This window comes from Coenobita brevimanus, chromosome 47 (genome assembly GCF_032717465.1).
Source record: "Coenobita brevimanus isolate Jiangsu-jjx chromosome 47, ASM3271746v2, whole genome shotgun sequence".
Classification (NCBI taxonomy): Eukaryota; Metazoa; Arthropoda; class Malacostraca; order Decapoda; family Coenobitidae; genus Coenobita; species Coenobita brevimanus.
In genome coordinates, this window is record NC_137000.1 from 14750967 (window position 1) to 14769837 (window position 18871).

The window sequence follows — 18871 nt, forward strand, 5'->3', positions numbered from 1 at the left end:
AAATGAATATCTGATCTACACATCCTCTTCCCTTCCTAAAGCCTCCCTCTTCTTCTCCATCATCTGGTTTTCCAGCTTCCATATTTTCCTCCTGGGTACATAAGTCCTCTTTTTCATCGCTCATTCCTGAAGCACCATATCACAAAGCAATAGTTTGTGCTACTGCACACATTCTTCACTTCCTATAACTATAACATCCCTCACTAACCTCCTATCAGCCCTCCTACCCAGAAAATAATCTATCTGACTGCTATTTCCCCAAGACTCATATGTAATTAACCTACTCTCTCTTTTCCTAAAATGTGTAAAGCACACAATCATGTTCGTTGCCTCCCCAAATTCGAGTATCCTTTCCCCTTCCGCATTCCTTATACCATACGCACATCCCCCATGTAGTCCTTCATAACCGTGAGCTGCTTCACCTACATAACCATTTAAGTCCCCTCTCAAAACCACTATCTCATCATCCTGCATACTACCTACTACACTTATTAAGTCATCCCAAAATCTATCTTTCTCTGCTTCATCCAAGCCTGCCTGTGGAGCATATGCTGATGTAATTGCAGTTATCATTCTACCGACCAGAATTTTCACTACCAATATCCTATCACTTACTCTCATAACATTCATAACATATTCCACCCATTTCTCCACAACCATCACACCAACACCCCCATATCCATCTGTCCCCCCTTGCCAAAACAACTTATACAGTGGTATCAATCCTTCCCAACAATCGTTCTGGCTGATCCACCCCTGTACTGGACTTCCTGCAAACATGCCACATCCACTGACCTCCTACTGAATGCCTCAACAGCTTCCCCTGCTCTTCCCCTCAAACTTCCCACATTCCATGAACCCACCCTCATCCCCCTGGGCGATTTAACGTCCTCAGGCTTGCTTTGAAACTTTTTCTTGTATTTAGTCGTATTCAGTATTAATAATGGAGGTAGACATACCACAGGCCCCACTCATTGCACAGTCCCAGGTCCAGGCAATGGATCTGGGACCCCTAGCCCACCAGCTTACCAGTGGTTGTGGTAGTGGCCTTGGGGCACCCCACCAGGACAGCTGCAGGGACACCCTCCAAGCACGCCTTGGCACTGCAACTGCCCTGCAATTATACACCCACTGATAGGGCAGCCTCCTGGCGTGCTACTCCCAGGTTCGGGCCCCTCTCAATTGGGCGGAAGCGGCAGCCTGGGAACCGCAATGCCCTGTACCCTCTAGCACATGTTCGAGCCCTATCTCACCCTGGACCCACGCTCTATGCTAGCAGAATCCCCGTCATGCCTCCCCCCAAAAGGCAGCCACTAGGTAGCGGGGGCAAAGTTTTCTGGCCGCATGCCCTTGCTGGCACAAACCCCTGTAACGTAGTAGGATACATTGTGTGAAATGTAAAGTGCATGTGGTGTAGTGCATAAAATAGTTATAGGAAATGTTTGGGAGAGTATGCTGGTCCACTCTCCATGTTACTGTCACACTGAAAAGGTCAGCAAAGGGGGATGGTTAGATAGTTAGGGAAACATGAGCTCCAGCTCTCCCTATCACCAGCATTCCCATTCCCCTCGGGAGTACCACCCTGTTTGGCCTGTGCTACAGCCTCCTCCTGCAAACTAATTGGTTACGTTAGGTTAGAATGCAGTGTGCACTGATGTGTCCAGTCGGTGAGATCATATGTAAACACACCGTCTTAGTGTCTTAAGGCAGACATATTTGTAATAATCTATCTATATTTTTAACAAAAAATATAAGGCTCCTAGAACCTAATCCCCTATTTTACAAGTAAATATATGTCATGTTTTAGTGCGAATTTGGTTTTGCATGAGGTTCTGCATAACCTATCTTGTGTTGTGTGAAGACTCTACTGTACTACTACTACTATTACTACTACTACTACCAGGGTGAAAACGGCTTAATCGTTGTCCTCACCCTCTAAACATCACACACACACTACTACCACTACTACATTAACATTCATTCTAGTTTGCGTGTACCTAGTATGTGCATGAGTATAAAAGTATGATTATTTAAGTATGAGTTAAAGGTATACACAAGAAATATTATACATGATTTTATGCTTAAGAAAATTTATGCATATCGCCCCTGATGCCACCATAATGCTGAGTGACAGTAAATGCCTGTTCACATGAGCTAACTCGCTCCTTCGAGGACTCATCTTGAAGTGGGCAAAGTGCAAGAGCAAGAGCTGTACATCTAGTACGGGTATGGTGCTTCATCTTTGATTGAAAACACCGTTGCTGTATTCCTGCCTCTGCAGTCCCTGTACGTGTAGACACCTTTCCTGAAGAAATGCCGAAATCGGCATTTTCCCTCTGCAAATCGGCGAAAAAAAAAGGTCTTGTGTTTCCCCCCCAACCAAGTCTTAAACCTACCCAAATGAGTCCAAAAACAAGTTTCTAGGTAACCTAAACCCTCCAGATAGCTTTAAAACAAGTTAAACTAAGCCTAAGAGCAATTTTTAACTCACCTAAAATCAAAAATAAAAATCTGGAAATTGTCAAATATGTGTGGAAAAAAAATCAAGCTTGGAAAATTGTACCCCAAAATGACAATGTTCACCCGACCTATGACTAAAACAAATTAATCTAAGTCTAAAAACAGTTTATAATCTACCTAAACACAAAATCTGTCTAAAATATAACCAAAATCAGTTTTCAAAAATCTAAATTCATCATTAAAACGGGGTTTAGCCATCGTTAGGCAGCTGGGGTGACTCATCTAAGGGTGCCATATCTCAGGGTATAGAAGGAACGGGGATCGTGATGAAAGGAGCCTGATTGATTACGTGCTCGTAGAGAGGTTGATGCAGGCAATGGTTGCTGAAACAAGGTCCATGAAAGGACAATGTGGAAGTCTGTCATATCCTATGATTGTGGTATGCAAGATCAAGCTGAGAGGAGTAAGGCGGATCAGGAGAGAAAGGAGCAGTCAGGGAGAACGACTGAAAGTCGGGAAGCTGAGGATTAAAGAAATGGCAAATGAATACAGGACCAAAGTAGGGGAGGAGTTGGAATCGGTGAAATCAATGGAAATGAAGCTGGACAGCCTGTGGAAAGCATACGAGGATTGCTTAGTTAGGAATGCTAAAGTGGTGTGTGGTGTGGCAAGAGTAACAACAAGGAAGAAAGGTACGGCATGGTGGGATGAAAAGGTTAATATAGCAGTGGAAGAAAAGGAGAAGTGGCTAGAGTGGTTACAAAATAGAGGTCCAATTGAAATGAGAACTGAATACACTGAGAGCAAGAAGCATGTAGAGATTTGTGAAGAGGAAAAAGGAGGCAAATGATGATCTAGGAAGAAAAATGAATGCAAACTACTCTCAAAATAGAAAGTTATTCTGGAAAGATGTGCGGAAATGTAGAAGTGACAGCGGAAAGAAAGGTAATGGTGTGAAGGATGTAAGTGGTAGATTATTAATCCATGAGGATGAAGTAAGGCTAGAAAGAATATTTGGAATAGAGATAGAGCAGAGCGGCTGTAAATATGACTGGTTTTGGGGGTATGCAGAGAGGGAATGCAGTGCCAGGAAACGTGACATTCGCACAGGTGAAGAACACTGTGAAGCAGATGAAAAATGGGAAAGCAGCTGGAAATGATAAGGTGTACGCAGAGATGATTAAGTGTAGTGGAAAGAGCAGAATGAAGTGCTTGTTGGAGATATATAAGAAGGCATGGATGAGTGAAACTGTGCCAGCACAGTGGAAAAGGGCTGTGATTGTACCCCTGTACAAAAATATAGGTGAGCGATGCGAGTGCAAGAATTATCGTGGCATAAGTTTACTGAGTGTTGTAGGGAAGCTATATGGAAGAATTATTATAGAGAAAGTAAGAGAGATATCAGAAGTCCTAGTGAGTGATGAACAGGGTGGCTTTAGAAGTGGCAGAGAATGTGTGGGTCACATATTTGCAATGGGACAGATGGTGGAGAAGGTTTGTGAGATGGACTATAAGGTGTTTATGGCATTTATGGATGTGAAAAAAGCATATGACAAAGTAGACAGAGAAGGATTAGGGAAGGTTTTGCACATGTAAGGTGTAGACGGTAAGCTGCTAGTTTGAAAAGGTTGTGTGACGTCCCCATGGATGTTCAATATATATATATGGATGGGGTGTTGAGAGAAGTATAGATATATATATATATATATATATATATATATATATATATATATATATACAGTAACCTCTCAAATAATGCAAGGGTTAGGTTCCTGGAGAGGTCACGTTAGTTAAAAAGGCATTATTTAAACATAATTTAACCCTCGCATTATTTGAGAGGTTACTGTATCTTGATTCACTCTTAGGTTCTTGGGAAGTACAACAAGCTTCCCCAAACCCTTCCCTGAGAAACAACCCCATACCATGAGTGAATCAGGATGTTTAACCGTACTTTTCACATACCGTGGGTCAAGTGGGTCACTACCTTTGCGCTGGTACACACGTGCTCCTCTGTTACAGGTGACACTAAACGTTGCCTCATCAGACCACAACACTGACAACCATTGCTCCTCACCCCAGTTTAGATATTTATTAGCAAAGGCAAGCCTATGAATTTGCTGGCTCTTGGTGAGAAGAGGCTTTCTCACAGGCCTGTGACTTGTGTAACCAAGTTCATGGACCCTACGAGACACTGTTCTCACAGACACCTCACCAAACACTTCCAGGTTGCTCTCCTTTATTTTCCTTGCACTCACACGAGGATTAAACTCCACTGCACATTTTAAAACATTAACAGACCTTGGGGAAGTTTTCCTAGGCCTACCAGACCGCGGTTACTTTGTGGGAACTTCACCACTGTTTTCCACTCGAAACCGCGCACACCACTGACACACTGTTGATCGAGCCACACCAACCAATTCACTAATTTCCTTTGTCTGGTGGCCTGCCTCCTTTAGAGCAATGATCTGGGATATGATTTCACTCGATAGTTCACAGGTAGGTGCCATAACAAGGTGGCGAAAGCCAAAACATTGCGGGACACTTGGTAAAAAATGGTGCAAAAAGAGAGGGAGACACGGCGGAGTTCCTTTCTCTCTGGCAGCCCGTGGGCAACTGAGGCGGGAACCAACCAGCGCGTCGGAAGACCTCAGGCTATCGTGACGTCATGCTAGCGCCGCAAACTTGTGGCTCAATTTTTACCCCCAAAAATGGGTGATTCTTTTTTGGCCATAAGTATTGCGCGCCTGGCGGTAGGCGCTCGATAATTTTGACGAGCACTGTATATATATATATATATATATATATATATATATGTATGTATATACAGTATATATATATACATATATATATATATATATATATATATATATATATATATATATGTATACAGTAATCCCTCTACTTTCCGGGTGCCCACTTTCCAGACATCCCCACTTACCGGACATTGTGGGCCTGGACCATCGGAACCAAAAAATGGCCAAAAAAAGAAAAAAATCCCCCCAAAATCCAAATTTTTTCCCACCCTTAATTAGAAATTGCCGCATGGCGCCAAACAGCTGCTCACAGCATGGCCCCTTTACCCCTTCCTTCCTCCCCCCTCCCCCCTTCCCTGTCAGGGTTGCTGTTTGTTATTTTCATTACCAAATGTGGGCCAATTTGGTACTGAAAAATTCGTTTGGTAATGAATCAGAATAATGCATTACCAAATGGATTTTTCACATGTATGAGGATACACAGGATGGAGATGGTGGATTGTTTGCTCTCTCTGATTAATCTGCTACCCTACATTGCGTGAAAATAATCAACATGCTGTTTATTATAAGGAGAGTGATTATGATGTTTTTCCACTTGTATATATAATTAGTGAAGAATAAATGCTAGCTTTACGAATATGGTAATGAAAAGTTAAATTTGGTAATGAAAGTTAAGGAGATCGGTAATATGGTCGTTGCGATCTGGCAACTCTGTTTCTCCGACATCAACAGTTACTCCCTAACTTCGATAATGGACATTGGAAGCCACACGTGCTCGTTTTTTGTGAATAAACAGTCAATATACTTCAATACCTCGCCTCTAGACCACATGGGAATTTACAGTGTTGTGCTGTGTTACGAAATTTGAACTTAGAGTGCAAAGGATCAACTGTGGAATGCAAATTGGCAGTTTATCTGGCAGTTAGAACTGCAGTGATGCAGTTAAGAACAATGTGAAGTGTTAAACAATTATAACTCACAGTGCAAAGAATTAAGTGCAGCACAACACTCAGGAGCATTTTCACCACTGCCAAAACCTTAGAAAGGCAGCCACAAAAGTAATGTAAGTACCCTGACTGAGGTACAGTCACTTCTAATTCCTCATTCTTTGGTTCCTTTTCATTTATTTCATGCTTTATGTCCATTATTGGTGTGAATAGGGTCTTAAATAGGTTTAAATAGGTGCTATGCATGTCCAGTAGGGAGTTACTTAGGTGGCTTTCAAAGTTAGGCTGGGTTAGGGTCTATAAGTACCAGTCCAGGAGGCTGATGCCCACTATCCAGACAGGACCACTTTCCGGACGTGCCTTTGGCTCTATTACGTCGGATAGTAGAGGGATTACTGTATATATATATATATATATCATCATCATCATGAGCCATTTGAGTATCCACTGCAGGACCGGCCTATCCCGACCGAAGTCGAGACAATACAGCCAATGAATCTCTACCAAGTGGCTTAGGCTGTCTGGTAGAGATTGTATGTAGGGTGAGAAGTGCTTGTAAGTGAAACTGTGGTCTTGGAGTGGCTTTGGATGTGTGTGTAGTCTGTCAACCAAGTGTAATCAGCCCACGCAAACCGACTGGGTGCAAGTATAATTTATAGTAAGTGACACTGGTTCAACCACAGCATCCCTTTTGTCCGCCAATGCAGTACGTGGCTGACTGAACACTCCCAAAGTTTATTACCCTGGCAGGGCGCGAACCATGGCTCACCCGTGTACGAAACACACACTCTACCACTGTACAACAGAGGGTATATATATGTACATATATATATAAAGTGTGGTATATGGGGGCGCTAACCATCCACTCACTCGATGTGGTGCTGCTCTCAGGTGTCTGCCCTTTCCTCTCCTCCATCCTTCTTTCCTTCCATCCTCTTCTGTCTTTCTTTCCTTCATTCTTTCCTTCTCCTTCTGCCTATGGGTGACTTTACACTCCCTCTTCTCTCTTTCTTTCCTTCAAACTTTCCTCTTTCTTCTGATTGTGGGTGACTGTACACTGAGTGAAAGCCAAATGGTTTCCTGTACACGACTGGGTGGTAACCATATAACCAAATTCTGGCACCTTGTGATTTAGTGGGTAATTATTGTGCTCCAATCGGATTGAGTTGGTGAAGGTTTATATCCAAGGGGTATTTACCTATTTGTATCTACCTATTTGTAGTGCACAGGAATTGAGCAATGCTCGTGTTATCCTGTCTCAAAATCCACATTTATATAATCTACTTTTACACACATGAATGTTTTTCGCCTGCACCATCTCTTCGTATAAGTTGTTCCAAATACTTATGTCTATCTATCTATCTATTACCAGACACCTCAATCCCGTTCGGGGTGGCCCCCAAAAAATCGCCTTCAAGTCACCCTGTCGCCCGCCATTTCACTACCCCGCTCCCAACTCACACACCCCTCTCTCATATACCTCTCCACCCCATCCCTCCATCTCATCCTTGGCCTCCCCTCCCTCTTCACCCCTCCACCTCACTCACATACACTCTCTTCATCAGTCTCTCACCCTCCATCCTCTCCACATGGCCAAACCACCTCAGTGTATTCCTCCTAACGTCTATCACATCCACATCCACACCACAATGCTCCTTTATATTCTCATTTGTCAGCCTGTCTCTTCATGTGACTCCACAGGCTCCTCTTAAATAACTCACTTCCACTGCTCTCACTCTTGACTTGTGTCTTTCCAACAACTTCCAAGCTTCACTTCCATACATTAGAGTTGGTACCACAATACTGTCATGTAGTAACTTTTTCACTTCCATGCTCACTTCCCTGTTTCTTATCACTGCTTTCAAGGAACCAGCAACCTTTCTTCCCTGCTGTACCCTTTCAAGCACTTCACCCTCCAAACCTTCATCCTTACTCATCACACTACCCAAGTACTTAAACGTACTCACATTTTCCAATTCCTCACCATCCAACCTCACTGTACATTCACTGACATCACCTCTCTCAAAGACCATCATTTTAATCTTCCCTACATTCACCTTTAGATTCCGTTTCTTACACACTCTCCCAAACTCATCCACCAAGCCTTGCAGCTCTCCTTCGTCTTCACTCAACAACACAGTATCATCTGCAAACAACAGTACAGGGAGTTTCCAAACACTACCCTCTCTCACCAGGGCCACTCCAACATCCACTGTCCTATCTTGTACCTCTTTTATTACGCCATCCATGTACACATTGAACAACCATAGAGACATGACACATCCCTGTTTCAATCCAACCTTCAAAGAGAAAAATTCACTCAGTTCACCATCCACACGCACTGAAGCCTTAGCATCATCATACATACTCTTCACAGCATTCAACAACTTCCCATCTACTCCATACATTCTTAATACTTTCCACAATCCTTGTCTATCCACCCTGTCATCTGCTTTCTCCAAATCCATGAAAGCTGCATACAACTTCTTTCCCTTCTCTAGAAACTTTTCCACTAAAGATCTAAGAATGAATATCTGATCTACACAACCTCTTCCCTTCCTAAAGCCACCCTGTTCTTCTCCAACTAATTCCTCTGTTCTTTCTCTAACTCTGTCAGTAAGTATCCTACCATACACTTTTCCTATTATACTAAGAAGACAGATGCCCATATGATTACCACACACTTCTTTTTCCCCTTTTCCTTTGTACAAGGGAATAATTATACCTGACTTCCAATCCTCCGGGACTCTACCTTCCTCCCAGGCCAATCTGCACATTTTCCACATCCATTCTATTACTATCTCTCCCCCATGCTTCAGCATTTCACCACACATTCCATCAATTCCTGGGGCTTTCCCCAATTTATCTTTCTTCATTGCTTCTACAGCTTCTATCCTACTGATTTCTTCCTGTCTTCTCGCCTCCCTCCTCCTCCCAGCCATTCCCCAGCCACTTACACTCGCATTACTTCCATCCTCTATGTTCAACAATTCCTTGAAGTGTTCTCTCCATCTGCTCACTTTTTCTCCTTTCTCCACTAGTAATCTACCATTTTTATCTTTCACTCCCCTGCTAACTTCACTTCCGCCCTGTCTTACTCTTTTCACCAATTTCCAGTACATTTTCTTACAGTCCCTCCACTTTACACTCAAGTTCCTTCCAAATTCCTAATCTGCTCTCTTCTTACTCTCTCTCACTAATCTTTTCACCTCTCTCTTTCTTTCTACATATAACTATCTCTTCCGCCTCTCAGCTTCTTCCACGCCCCTATTTCTCATCCATTCATTGTATGCTTTCTTCTTTTGTGCCACAGCCTGTCTTACCTCTTCATTCCACCACGCTGTTCCTTGCACACCCCTCCGTCTTCTCTTCATCCCACACACCACATCACATGCTGCACATATTTCTTCTGTAAATATCCTACACACACCTTCCACGTCCCCCATCTGCTCCAATTCATATTTGCCCAATCGTTCCTCCACTTCTCTCTTATACTCTGCCTTTTTCTCATCCTCTTGTAACCTTTCCACTCTCCTTACAAATACTCCTTCTTCCTGTCCATCCCTTCTTTTATTTCTCCATCCTAATTGGACCTTGATTCTGAGCACCACCAAGTAGTGGTCAGAAAGTCCACTCCCCCAACCTCTATAAGCTCTTGCTTCCATTACACATTTTTGCATCCTTTCATCCACACACACATAATCAATCATTGCCTTCCTTTCATTCAGTTCACCACCCACCCTTCTCATCACTCGCCATGTATATCTGTGGATCATATTGTGACTGAAGAGGGTATTGGCTATCACCAACCCCCTCCCAGCACTAATGTCCACTAATGCACTGCCATTCTCATCTATCTCAGCAGGCACACCCCACTCACCAACTATTCCATCCACCTTCACATTCCCTAGTTTACCATTCATACCACCTATTAAAAACACTCTCATTCCTTCCAAACTTTTCCATGCACACTTCCACATTTGTCCAGAACTCCTCTCACTCTGCTTGCACGATCTTGCATTGGCGCATACACACACACAATCGCCCACATTTGTATTCCAACTTTCAATCTTACCCACACAATCCTTGACCCAACTGATCCATACTCTCTTATGCTCTTCTTCCATCTTTTACTCACAACTATACATACTCCTTCTTTTGCTCTCTCATTCTCACCTACTCCTGCACATATACCCCATCCATACTCCCATTCTCTCACACTCTCACCTCTCCATTTGGTTTCAGTTATTCCGCATACATCACCTTTCACACCCTCAAGCACCTGGACAATCTCTCTCTTTCACCTCATCATTTGCTCCCCTTACATTCCAAGTTCCGATAATCATGTCCTTTGTCCGGTCCTTGGTCGTATTTACCTAATATACCTAATTATGATATACAGGAAATGAGCTATGCTCGTGGGATCTCGTCTCTGTTTCTCAACAAGTCAAATTCAGCTTCAAACTCGTTCAAGTTTCTAGACTGGACGATCTCTCTCTGTCCAGGCCACTCCACAGGTCTACATTTCTATAAGGAAAACTATATTTCTTGATAACCTGCAAGGAATTTGACCTCTTCATTTTCATTCCGTGTCCTCTTGTTGCTCTCTTATCCCATACAAACAGGTCTTCTCGGTCAATTTTATCTACTCCCACCATGGTCCTGAACACTGCAATCATGTCTCCCCTCTTTCTCCTTTCCTCTAAGGAAGGCAAGTCCAGCTTTTCCAGCCTCTCTCCGTCTATCTATCTATCTATCTATGACAGATTGACCAGACTGGGAACTCTCTTCTTTGTATTCTCTCAATATTGTTTATATCTTTCTTTTTGTGTGGGGACCACATTACTGCAGCATATTCTAACCTGGATGGCCACTATCAATTTTTTCATCGTTTCCTCATCCATATAATGAAATGCTATTCTTATGTTAATCAAGAGTTTATACGTCTCTCTAAATGCCTTGTTAATATGTTTTCCAGGTGACAAACTATCCTGGACCAGCACTCCCAAATCTTTCTCTTCTCTCATTTTTGTGATTGATTCATTACCCATCAAATAATTCAGTGATGGCCTCTTGGTACTTTTACCCATTTCCAATATTTTACATTTCTTTACGTTAAATTTCATTTCCCACTTCCGGCTCCAAACATGTATCCTGTCCAGATCCACCTTCAGCATTCAACAATCCTCCTCACCCTCTACCTTCCTCAAGATCTTTACATCATCAGCAAACAGACATGCATAACAGTTCACTCCATCTACCATATCATTTACATAAACCAGGAACATTACTGGCAAACACCGAGTCTTGAGGGACTCCACTTGTTACTTCCCTCCATCCAGACATCCTATCCTTTATTACTGTCCTCATTTGCCTGTCTCTCAAAAAGTCTCTTATCCATTCCAGGAGTTTCCCCTTCAGTCCTCCTACATACTCTAGTTTCCACATTAGTTTCTCATGGGGTACCTTGTTGAAGGCATTCTCCAAGTCTAAATACACACAATCCACCCAACCATCTCTCTCCTGTAGAACGTCAATTGCTCTTGAGTAAATGCTCAACAAGTTGGAAACACATGACCTTCCACTTCTGAATCCAAACTGATATTCAGCCAGAATATTCATCTCATCTAGAAATTTTATCCATCTGTCTTTCAGGATTCTCTCACACAATTTTGCGACCATGCTGGTTAGAGACACTGGCCTATAATTAAGGGGTTCTTCCCTGTGTCCTCCCTTATAAATTGGTACCACATTTGCCCTCTTCCATCTTGTGGCACTTTCCCCTCTTCCAGAGAACACACAATTAAACTGTGAATTTTATCTGCCAGTTGTTCTCTGCATTCCTTTAGTACCCAATTAGAAATTCCATCTGGTCCTGGGGTTTTCCTTACATCTTGAGTTTTCAGTAATTTATACACTTCCTGTACCTCCACTTTTATATCTTTTATCACCGGTACATTTCTAATCACTCCCGCCCCTTCGACAAACTCCTTTTCATTAGTGAAAACTGATTGGAAACATTTGTTCATTATTTCAGCTTGCACTACCGCATCTTTATAGACCTCTCCTTCTACTTTCAATTTGGTGATTCCTTACTTTTGTTTCAGTTTGCCATTAACAAATCTATAAAACAGTTTGGGTTCATCCTTGCATTTGTCTATTATACATTTTTCAAAATTCCTTTCTTCTTCTCTACGTATTCTTGTGTATTCATTTCAAGTTCTTTTATATTCTTCCTTTGCTCTGTTGTTACCTCTCTTTCTCCAGTTGTTCCATGCCTTATCTCTCTCTTTTTCTGCTATCATACACCTTGTATTAAACCACTCCTCTTCCCTGTTTTCTTTCCCCCTTACTCTTGGTACAAAATTTTCCACTCCCAAATTATAGAGGTCTAGAAAGATATCCCACTTCTTCTGAATCTCTCTTGTTTCTCTGAATTTTCTCCAATCTGCATTTTCTAAAAATTTTCTCAATCCTGTAAAATTCGCTTTCCCAAAATTGTATCTTCGCTGCCTATAGAGCTCGTCTCTTGGCTCGACGTTCCCTGTTGTCATCCGGAACTGAAAGACCAGATGATCACTTTTTCCTATAGGACACAAATATTTCAAATATTCTATTACATCTGGTTCTTTAGTAAACAGTAAGTCTAATCTTGCTGATGTGTCCTCACCTCGGAACCGTGTCTCTTCTTTGACCCATTGCGTCATCACATTATTCCATCCATCCATCCATCCATCATCCAATCCTACATTGCCCCATGAGGAGCGTAGGAGCCCGGGGCTAGGCAGTCATTGTTATATTTAATAATACAGTGCCCCACGAATCTTCGCTGCCTCGTGAGTCCCATTCCTCCCAGTTGATTGCTCATGTAATGCCACTCAGGGATGAGTAAGGCTGGTCACTCTCATCTTAAATGTCGGGACCAACCGCCTATCCCCGGGCTCCTACGTTCCTCATGGGGCAATGTAGGATTGGATGATGGATGGATATATATATATATATATATATAGTAATCACTCTAATATCCGGACGCCCAATAACCGAACATCCCCACTACCCAGACCTTATCGTCCTGGGATCCAACATTCCCAAAATGGTCTGAAAACCCCAAAAAATTAAAAAAAAAAATGATTTTTTCCCGTCCGTAATTTGAACTTGCCACGTGCACCACGGGAGAGCATTGTTTTGGCGCGTCATTCCTCTGACGTCCGATAGAGCGCCGCTGCATCCTCCCCACTTCCCGCCTGTCTCTCACCGCGAGTGAATGTACGCTCCTCGTAATGGCTGCCCACATGATCGCTTTTGTGGTGGTGCCCTACCTGCTGCAGGGCCTCCTGCTGCTCACGGGCCTCCTGCTGCTCTCGGGCCTCCTCTTAATGTGTGTGATGATGGCCCCGCCACCTGAGAAAAGGAAGAGAGTGGTGTTGACTCCGGAAAAGAAGAGGGAGATATTGGAGAAAGTTGATGCGGGTTGGTCTTCTTCCCGCATTCTCCGCGAGTACAACCTGCCCCGGTCGACTTTGTTCGATATCAAACGTTCCCAAGACAAACTCATGCAGTACACGGCTGACTTCTCGTCGAGAAGCAAACGCAACGTGGAGAGGAAGGTTATGTTTACCCCCAAGTTTGCAGAAATCGACCTATCCACGTTGACTTGGTATCGACAGCAACGTGCAGCTGGTGTGATGGTATGTCGAACGGAGCTGAAGGCTGCTGCTGAGAAGTTCGCAAGGCTTCACGACGCCCTAGACTTCAAGGCATCCAAGGGTTGACTCCTCGCGTTCAAGTTGCGACATGGCCTTGCCAACCGTAAAGCGCATGGCGAAGCATTGGACACTAACGAGGATGGAGTTGACGAGTTTCGGCACAAGGTGAAAGGCTTGATCGACAGGGAGGGCCTAACTCTCGGTCAAGTCTACAATGCTGATGAAACTGGCCTATTCTATCGCTCGCTGCCAATGAACACTCTAGCCGAGGAGACGGAGAAGCGTGTACCTGGCCGCAAGCTTTCCAAGGAACGGATATCTGCTTTGTGTTGTGCCAGTGCTAACGGCATGCACCGGCTTAAGCCCATTGTTGTTGGCCGTGCAAAGCAGCCTCGGTGCCTTCGTGGGGTGATGGATGTCCTTCCTGTCGTATGGTACCATTCTTTGAAAGCATGTTCACAGCTGTGATTTTCAAAGACTGGTTTCACCGTCACTTCGTCAAGGAGGTCATCCATTACCAGACGAAGACACTGGGAATCCCTCGCGACCAGGTAAAGGCTCTCCTTCTACTCGACAATGCACCTGCCCACCCGTGCAACAAGGACTTGGTTGCTGAAAATGGCCGTATTAGGTGCATGTTTCTGCCACCTAATACGACTGCTCTCATTCAACCCATGGACCAAGGAGTGATCGTGGCAACAAAGCGCCTATACCGTCGGAAGTTCCTGGACGAGGTGATGGTTGTTCTCGAGGACGAGGACGAGCGCAGGGAAGGACGGGACACACGAGGCAAGCGGACTTTGGAAAACCTTCGCCGCTACAACATCAAGTCTGCGCTGTACAACTGGGCTAGTGCATGGAAGGAAGTCCCTGTGAAAACTCTTGAAAATGGTTGGTCTCGTCTGCTTCTCGGAACGGATGTGGAGTACGATTTTCTGGGCTTTGACGTGGATGACTTCCATGCACGGCTACGTATGCACGGCGACGATGTTGATGTGGATGATGTTTGTGTGTGGTTGGATGACGACGAGGGCGATCCTGGGTATCAGACGTTGTCTGATATCGAGATCGCGTCTTCGGTTGCTGGTGTCAGTACCGAACTTGAAGATTCCGACGACGAAGGCGACGATGATGCGGACTCCTCTCAGCAGGACACTACTCCAGCCATCCCTAAGCTGAGCGTACTCCGGGAACATCTAGAGTTCGTCCTAGACTACCTGGAACACCCGGACTGCGACAGGGAGATGGGGCCCTTGGGACTCGTGGAGGAAGTGCGTGCTTTCAGGCAGCGCATCATCAATCGTCAGAATCGTCGGTCATTGCGTCAATCAACCATTGACAGTTTTTTCAGGCCTGTGACCCCCGCTCTGCCCAGCTCTGGCTCCACTCCGTTGCCTCCCCAAGACAGGCCCTCATGCTCTGAGCCACAGCCCAGCACATCAGCCACGGTGGAGTCACCGCTTGACGTGAGTTTTCGGCTGCCTTCAGAGTCCTCTGCAGTGGGGTACGCCATCACCACGACCCAGTGATGCACCCCTAGGTCGCCTGCCAGTGATACTCTCGTACTCTGACAGTGAATAAACAGCAAGAACTTCTCCATTAGACCACACGGGAATTTTGAGTGTTGTGCAGTGAAAAAAACAGTGTGTTGTGTTAAGGATTTAAAGTTGTGAGAGAAAAGACTCTAGAAAAAAAATTTAACGTAAATAGACTTGTTTGTTTTGGCTTTGGAAAATGAAAAGAATGGGAAAAGTTAAAGTGCAACACTTAGTAAGTTACAATGAAGCATTATTTAGACAAAAGTGCACACTGTGAAGAGAACGGACTTGTGTGTGTTATTGACTAAGTTCAGTGCAAGACTTCAGGAACAGTGTACTGCAAGTGCGTCAGGAAATCGTTCTTACTGTCAGAGTCCGAGAGGAGGCGGTTATTCATCGAGGTGGCCACGGACTTGCTGTAAGTAGCCAGAATGTTTCATACTGTACTTTTTTCCATACTATACTTACCAGAATGTTTCATACTGTACTTTTTTCCATACTATACTTACCTCATTTCACTCTTTAATGTCCTTTATTGGTGTGAATAGGGTGTTTGTAGCTATGCATGTGCAGTAGGAATGTGTTTTTCTGAGTTAGGCTAGGTTAGGGTCCATAAGTACCAGAATGTTTATTAATGTATGAACATACTTCTAAACCCTCATTTTATGTTTCTTTTGCATTTATGTCAGTCATTTATGTGCCTTATTCGTGTGATTTGGGTCATAAATAGGTGCTATGCATGTCCAGAGGGAGTTGTATAGGTGTTTCTCTGAGTTAAGGTCCATAAGTACAAGTCCATAAGCTGGGGCCCAATATCCGAACAAAACCAATAACTGGACCTACCTATGGCTCTATTACGTCAGATATTGGAGTGATTACTTATATATATATATATATATATATATACATATATATATATACATATATATATATACATATATATATATACATATATATATATACATATATATATACAGTAATCACTCTAATATCCGGACGCCCAATAACCGAACATCCCCACTACCCAGACCTTATCGTCCTGGGATCAAACATTCCCAAAATGGTCCGAAAATCCAAAAAATTGAAAAAAAAATCGATTTTTTGCCGTTCGTAATTTGAACTTGCCGCGCGCGCTGCGTGAGAGCATTGTTTTGGTTCGTCATTCCTCCGACGTCCGATAGAGCGCCGCTGCATCCTCCCCACTTCCCGCCTGTCTCTCACCGCGACAAGATCTACGCTGTTCGCCATGGCTGCCCACGTGCTCGCTTTTGTGGTGGTGCCGTACTTGCTGCAAGGCCTCCTGCTGCTCTCTGCCCTACTCTTAGTGTGTGTGATGATGGCCCCGCCTCCTCAGAAAAGGAAGAGAGTGGTGTTGACTCTGGAGAAGAAACGGGAGATATTGGAGAAGGTTGATGAGGGTTGGTCTTCCTCACGCATTCTCCGCAAGTTCAACCTGGCCCGGTCAACTTTGTTCGATATCAAGCGTTCCCGAGACAAGCTCATGCAGTACACGGCTGACTTCTCGTCGAGAAGCAAACGCAACGTGGAGAGGAAGGTTATGTTTACCCCCAAGTATGCAGAGATCGACCGCTCCACGTTGATTTGGTATCGACAGCAACGTGCAGCTGGTGTGATGGTACGTGGAACGGAGCTGAAGGCTGCTGCTGAGAAGTTTGCAAGGCTTCACGACGCCCTTGACTTCAAGGCATCCGAGGGTTGGCTCTTCGCGTTCAAGTTACGACATGGCCTTACTAACCGTAAAGCACATGGCGAAGCATTGGACGCTAACGAGGATGGAGTGGACGAGTTTCGGCACAAGGTGAAAGGCTTGATCGACAGGGAGGGCCTCACTCTCGGTCAAGTCTATAACGCTGACGAAACTGGCCTATTCTATCGCTCGATGCCAACGAACACTCTAGCCGATGAGACGGAGAAGCGTGTACCTGGCCGCAAGCTCTCTAAGGAACGGATATCTGCTTTGTGTTGTGCCAATGCTAACGGCATGCACCGGCTTAAGCCCGTTATTGTTGGCCGTGCAAAGCAGCCTCGGTGCCTTCGTGGGGTGATGGATGTCCTTCCTGTCGTATGGTACCATTCTTTGAAAGCATGGTTCACAGCTGTGATTTTCAAAGACTGGTTTCACCATCACTTCGTCAAGGAGGTCATACATTACTAGACGAAGACACTGGGAATTCCTCGCGACCAGGTAAAGGCTCTCCTTCTCCTCGACAATGCACCTGCCCACCCGTATGACAAGGACTTGGTTGCTGAAAATGGCCGTATTAGGTGCATGTTTCTGCCACCTAATACGACTGCTCTCATTCAACCAATGGACCAAGGAGTGATCATGGCAACAAAGCGCCTGTACCGTCGGAAGTTCCTGGACGAGGTGATGGTTGTCCTCGAGGACGAGGACGAGCGCAGGGAAGGACGTGACACTCGAGGCAAGCGGACTTTGGAAAACCTTTGCCGCTACAACATCAAGTCTGCGCTGTACAACTGGGCTAGTGCATGGAAGGAAGTCCCTGTGAAAACTCTTGAAAATGGTTGGTCTCGTCTGCTTCTCGGAACAGATGTGGAGTACGATTTCCTAGGGTTTGATGTGGATGACTTCCATGCACGGCTACGTACGCACGGCGACGATGTTGATGTGGACGATGTTCATGAGTGGTTGGACGACGACGAGGGCAATCCTGGGTATCAGACGTTGTCTGATATCGAGAACGCGTCTTCGGTTGCTGGTGTCAGTCCCGAACTTGAAGATTCCGACGATGAAGGCGATGATGATGCGGACTCCGCTCAGCAGGACACTACTCCCGCCATCCCCAAGCTGAGCGCACTCCGGGAACATCTAGAGTTCGTCCTAGACTACCTGGAACACCCGGACTGCGACAGGGAGATGGGGCCCTTGGGACTCATGGAGGAAGTGCGTGCTTTCCGGCAGCGCATCATCAATCGCCAGAATCGTCGGTCCTTGCATCAGTCAACGACTGACAGTTTTTTCAGGCCCGTGACCCCAGCTGTGCCAAGCCCTGGTTCCACTCCGTTGCCTCCCCAAGACAGGCCCTCATGCTCCGAGCCACAGCCCAGCACATCAGCTACAGTGGAGTCACCGCTCGACGTGAGTTTGCGGCTGTCTTCAGAGTCTTCTGTAGTCGGTACGCCATCACCACGACCCACCGATGCACCCCTTGGTCGCCTGCCAGTGATACTCTCGGGCTCTGACAGTGAATAAACAGCAAGAACTTCTCCACTAGACCACACGGGAATTTTGAGTGTTGTGCAGTGAAAAAAACGGTGTGTTGTGTTAAGGTTTTCAAGTTGGGAGAAAAGACTCAGTAGAAAAGAAATTTAACGTAACTAACCTTCTTTGTTTTGGCTTTGGAAAATTAAAAAAAACTGGGGAAAAGTTAATGTGCAACACTTAAAGTAAAATGGAACATTATTTGGACCAAAGTGAACACTGT

At 44.7% G+C, this 18871-nt stretch overlaps 1 protein-coding gene across 1 annotated transcript in view; it reads right to left on the reverse strand.

Annotated features, from left to right (window-relative positions):
* LOC145399057 (L-asparaginase-like) overlaps positions 1-18871 on the reverse strand; it is a 484302-nt gene that overhangs the window by 28282 nt on the left and 437149 nt on the right. The window lies entirely within an intron of this gene.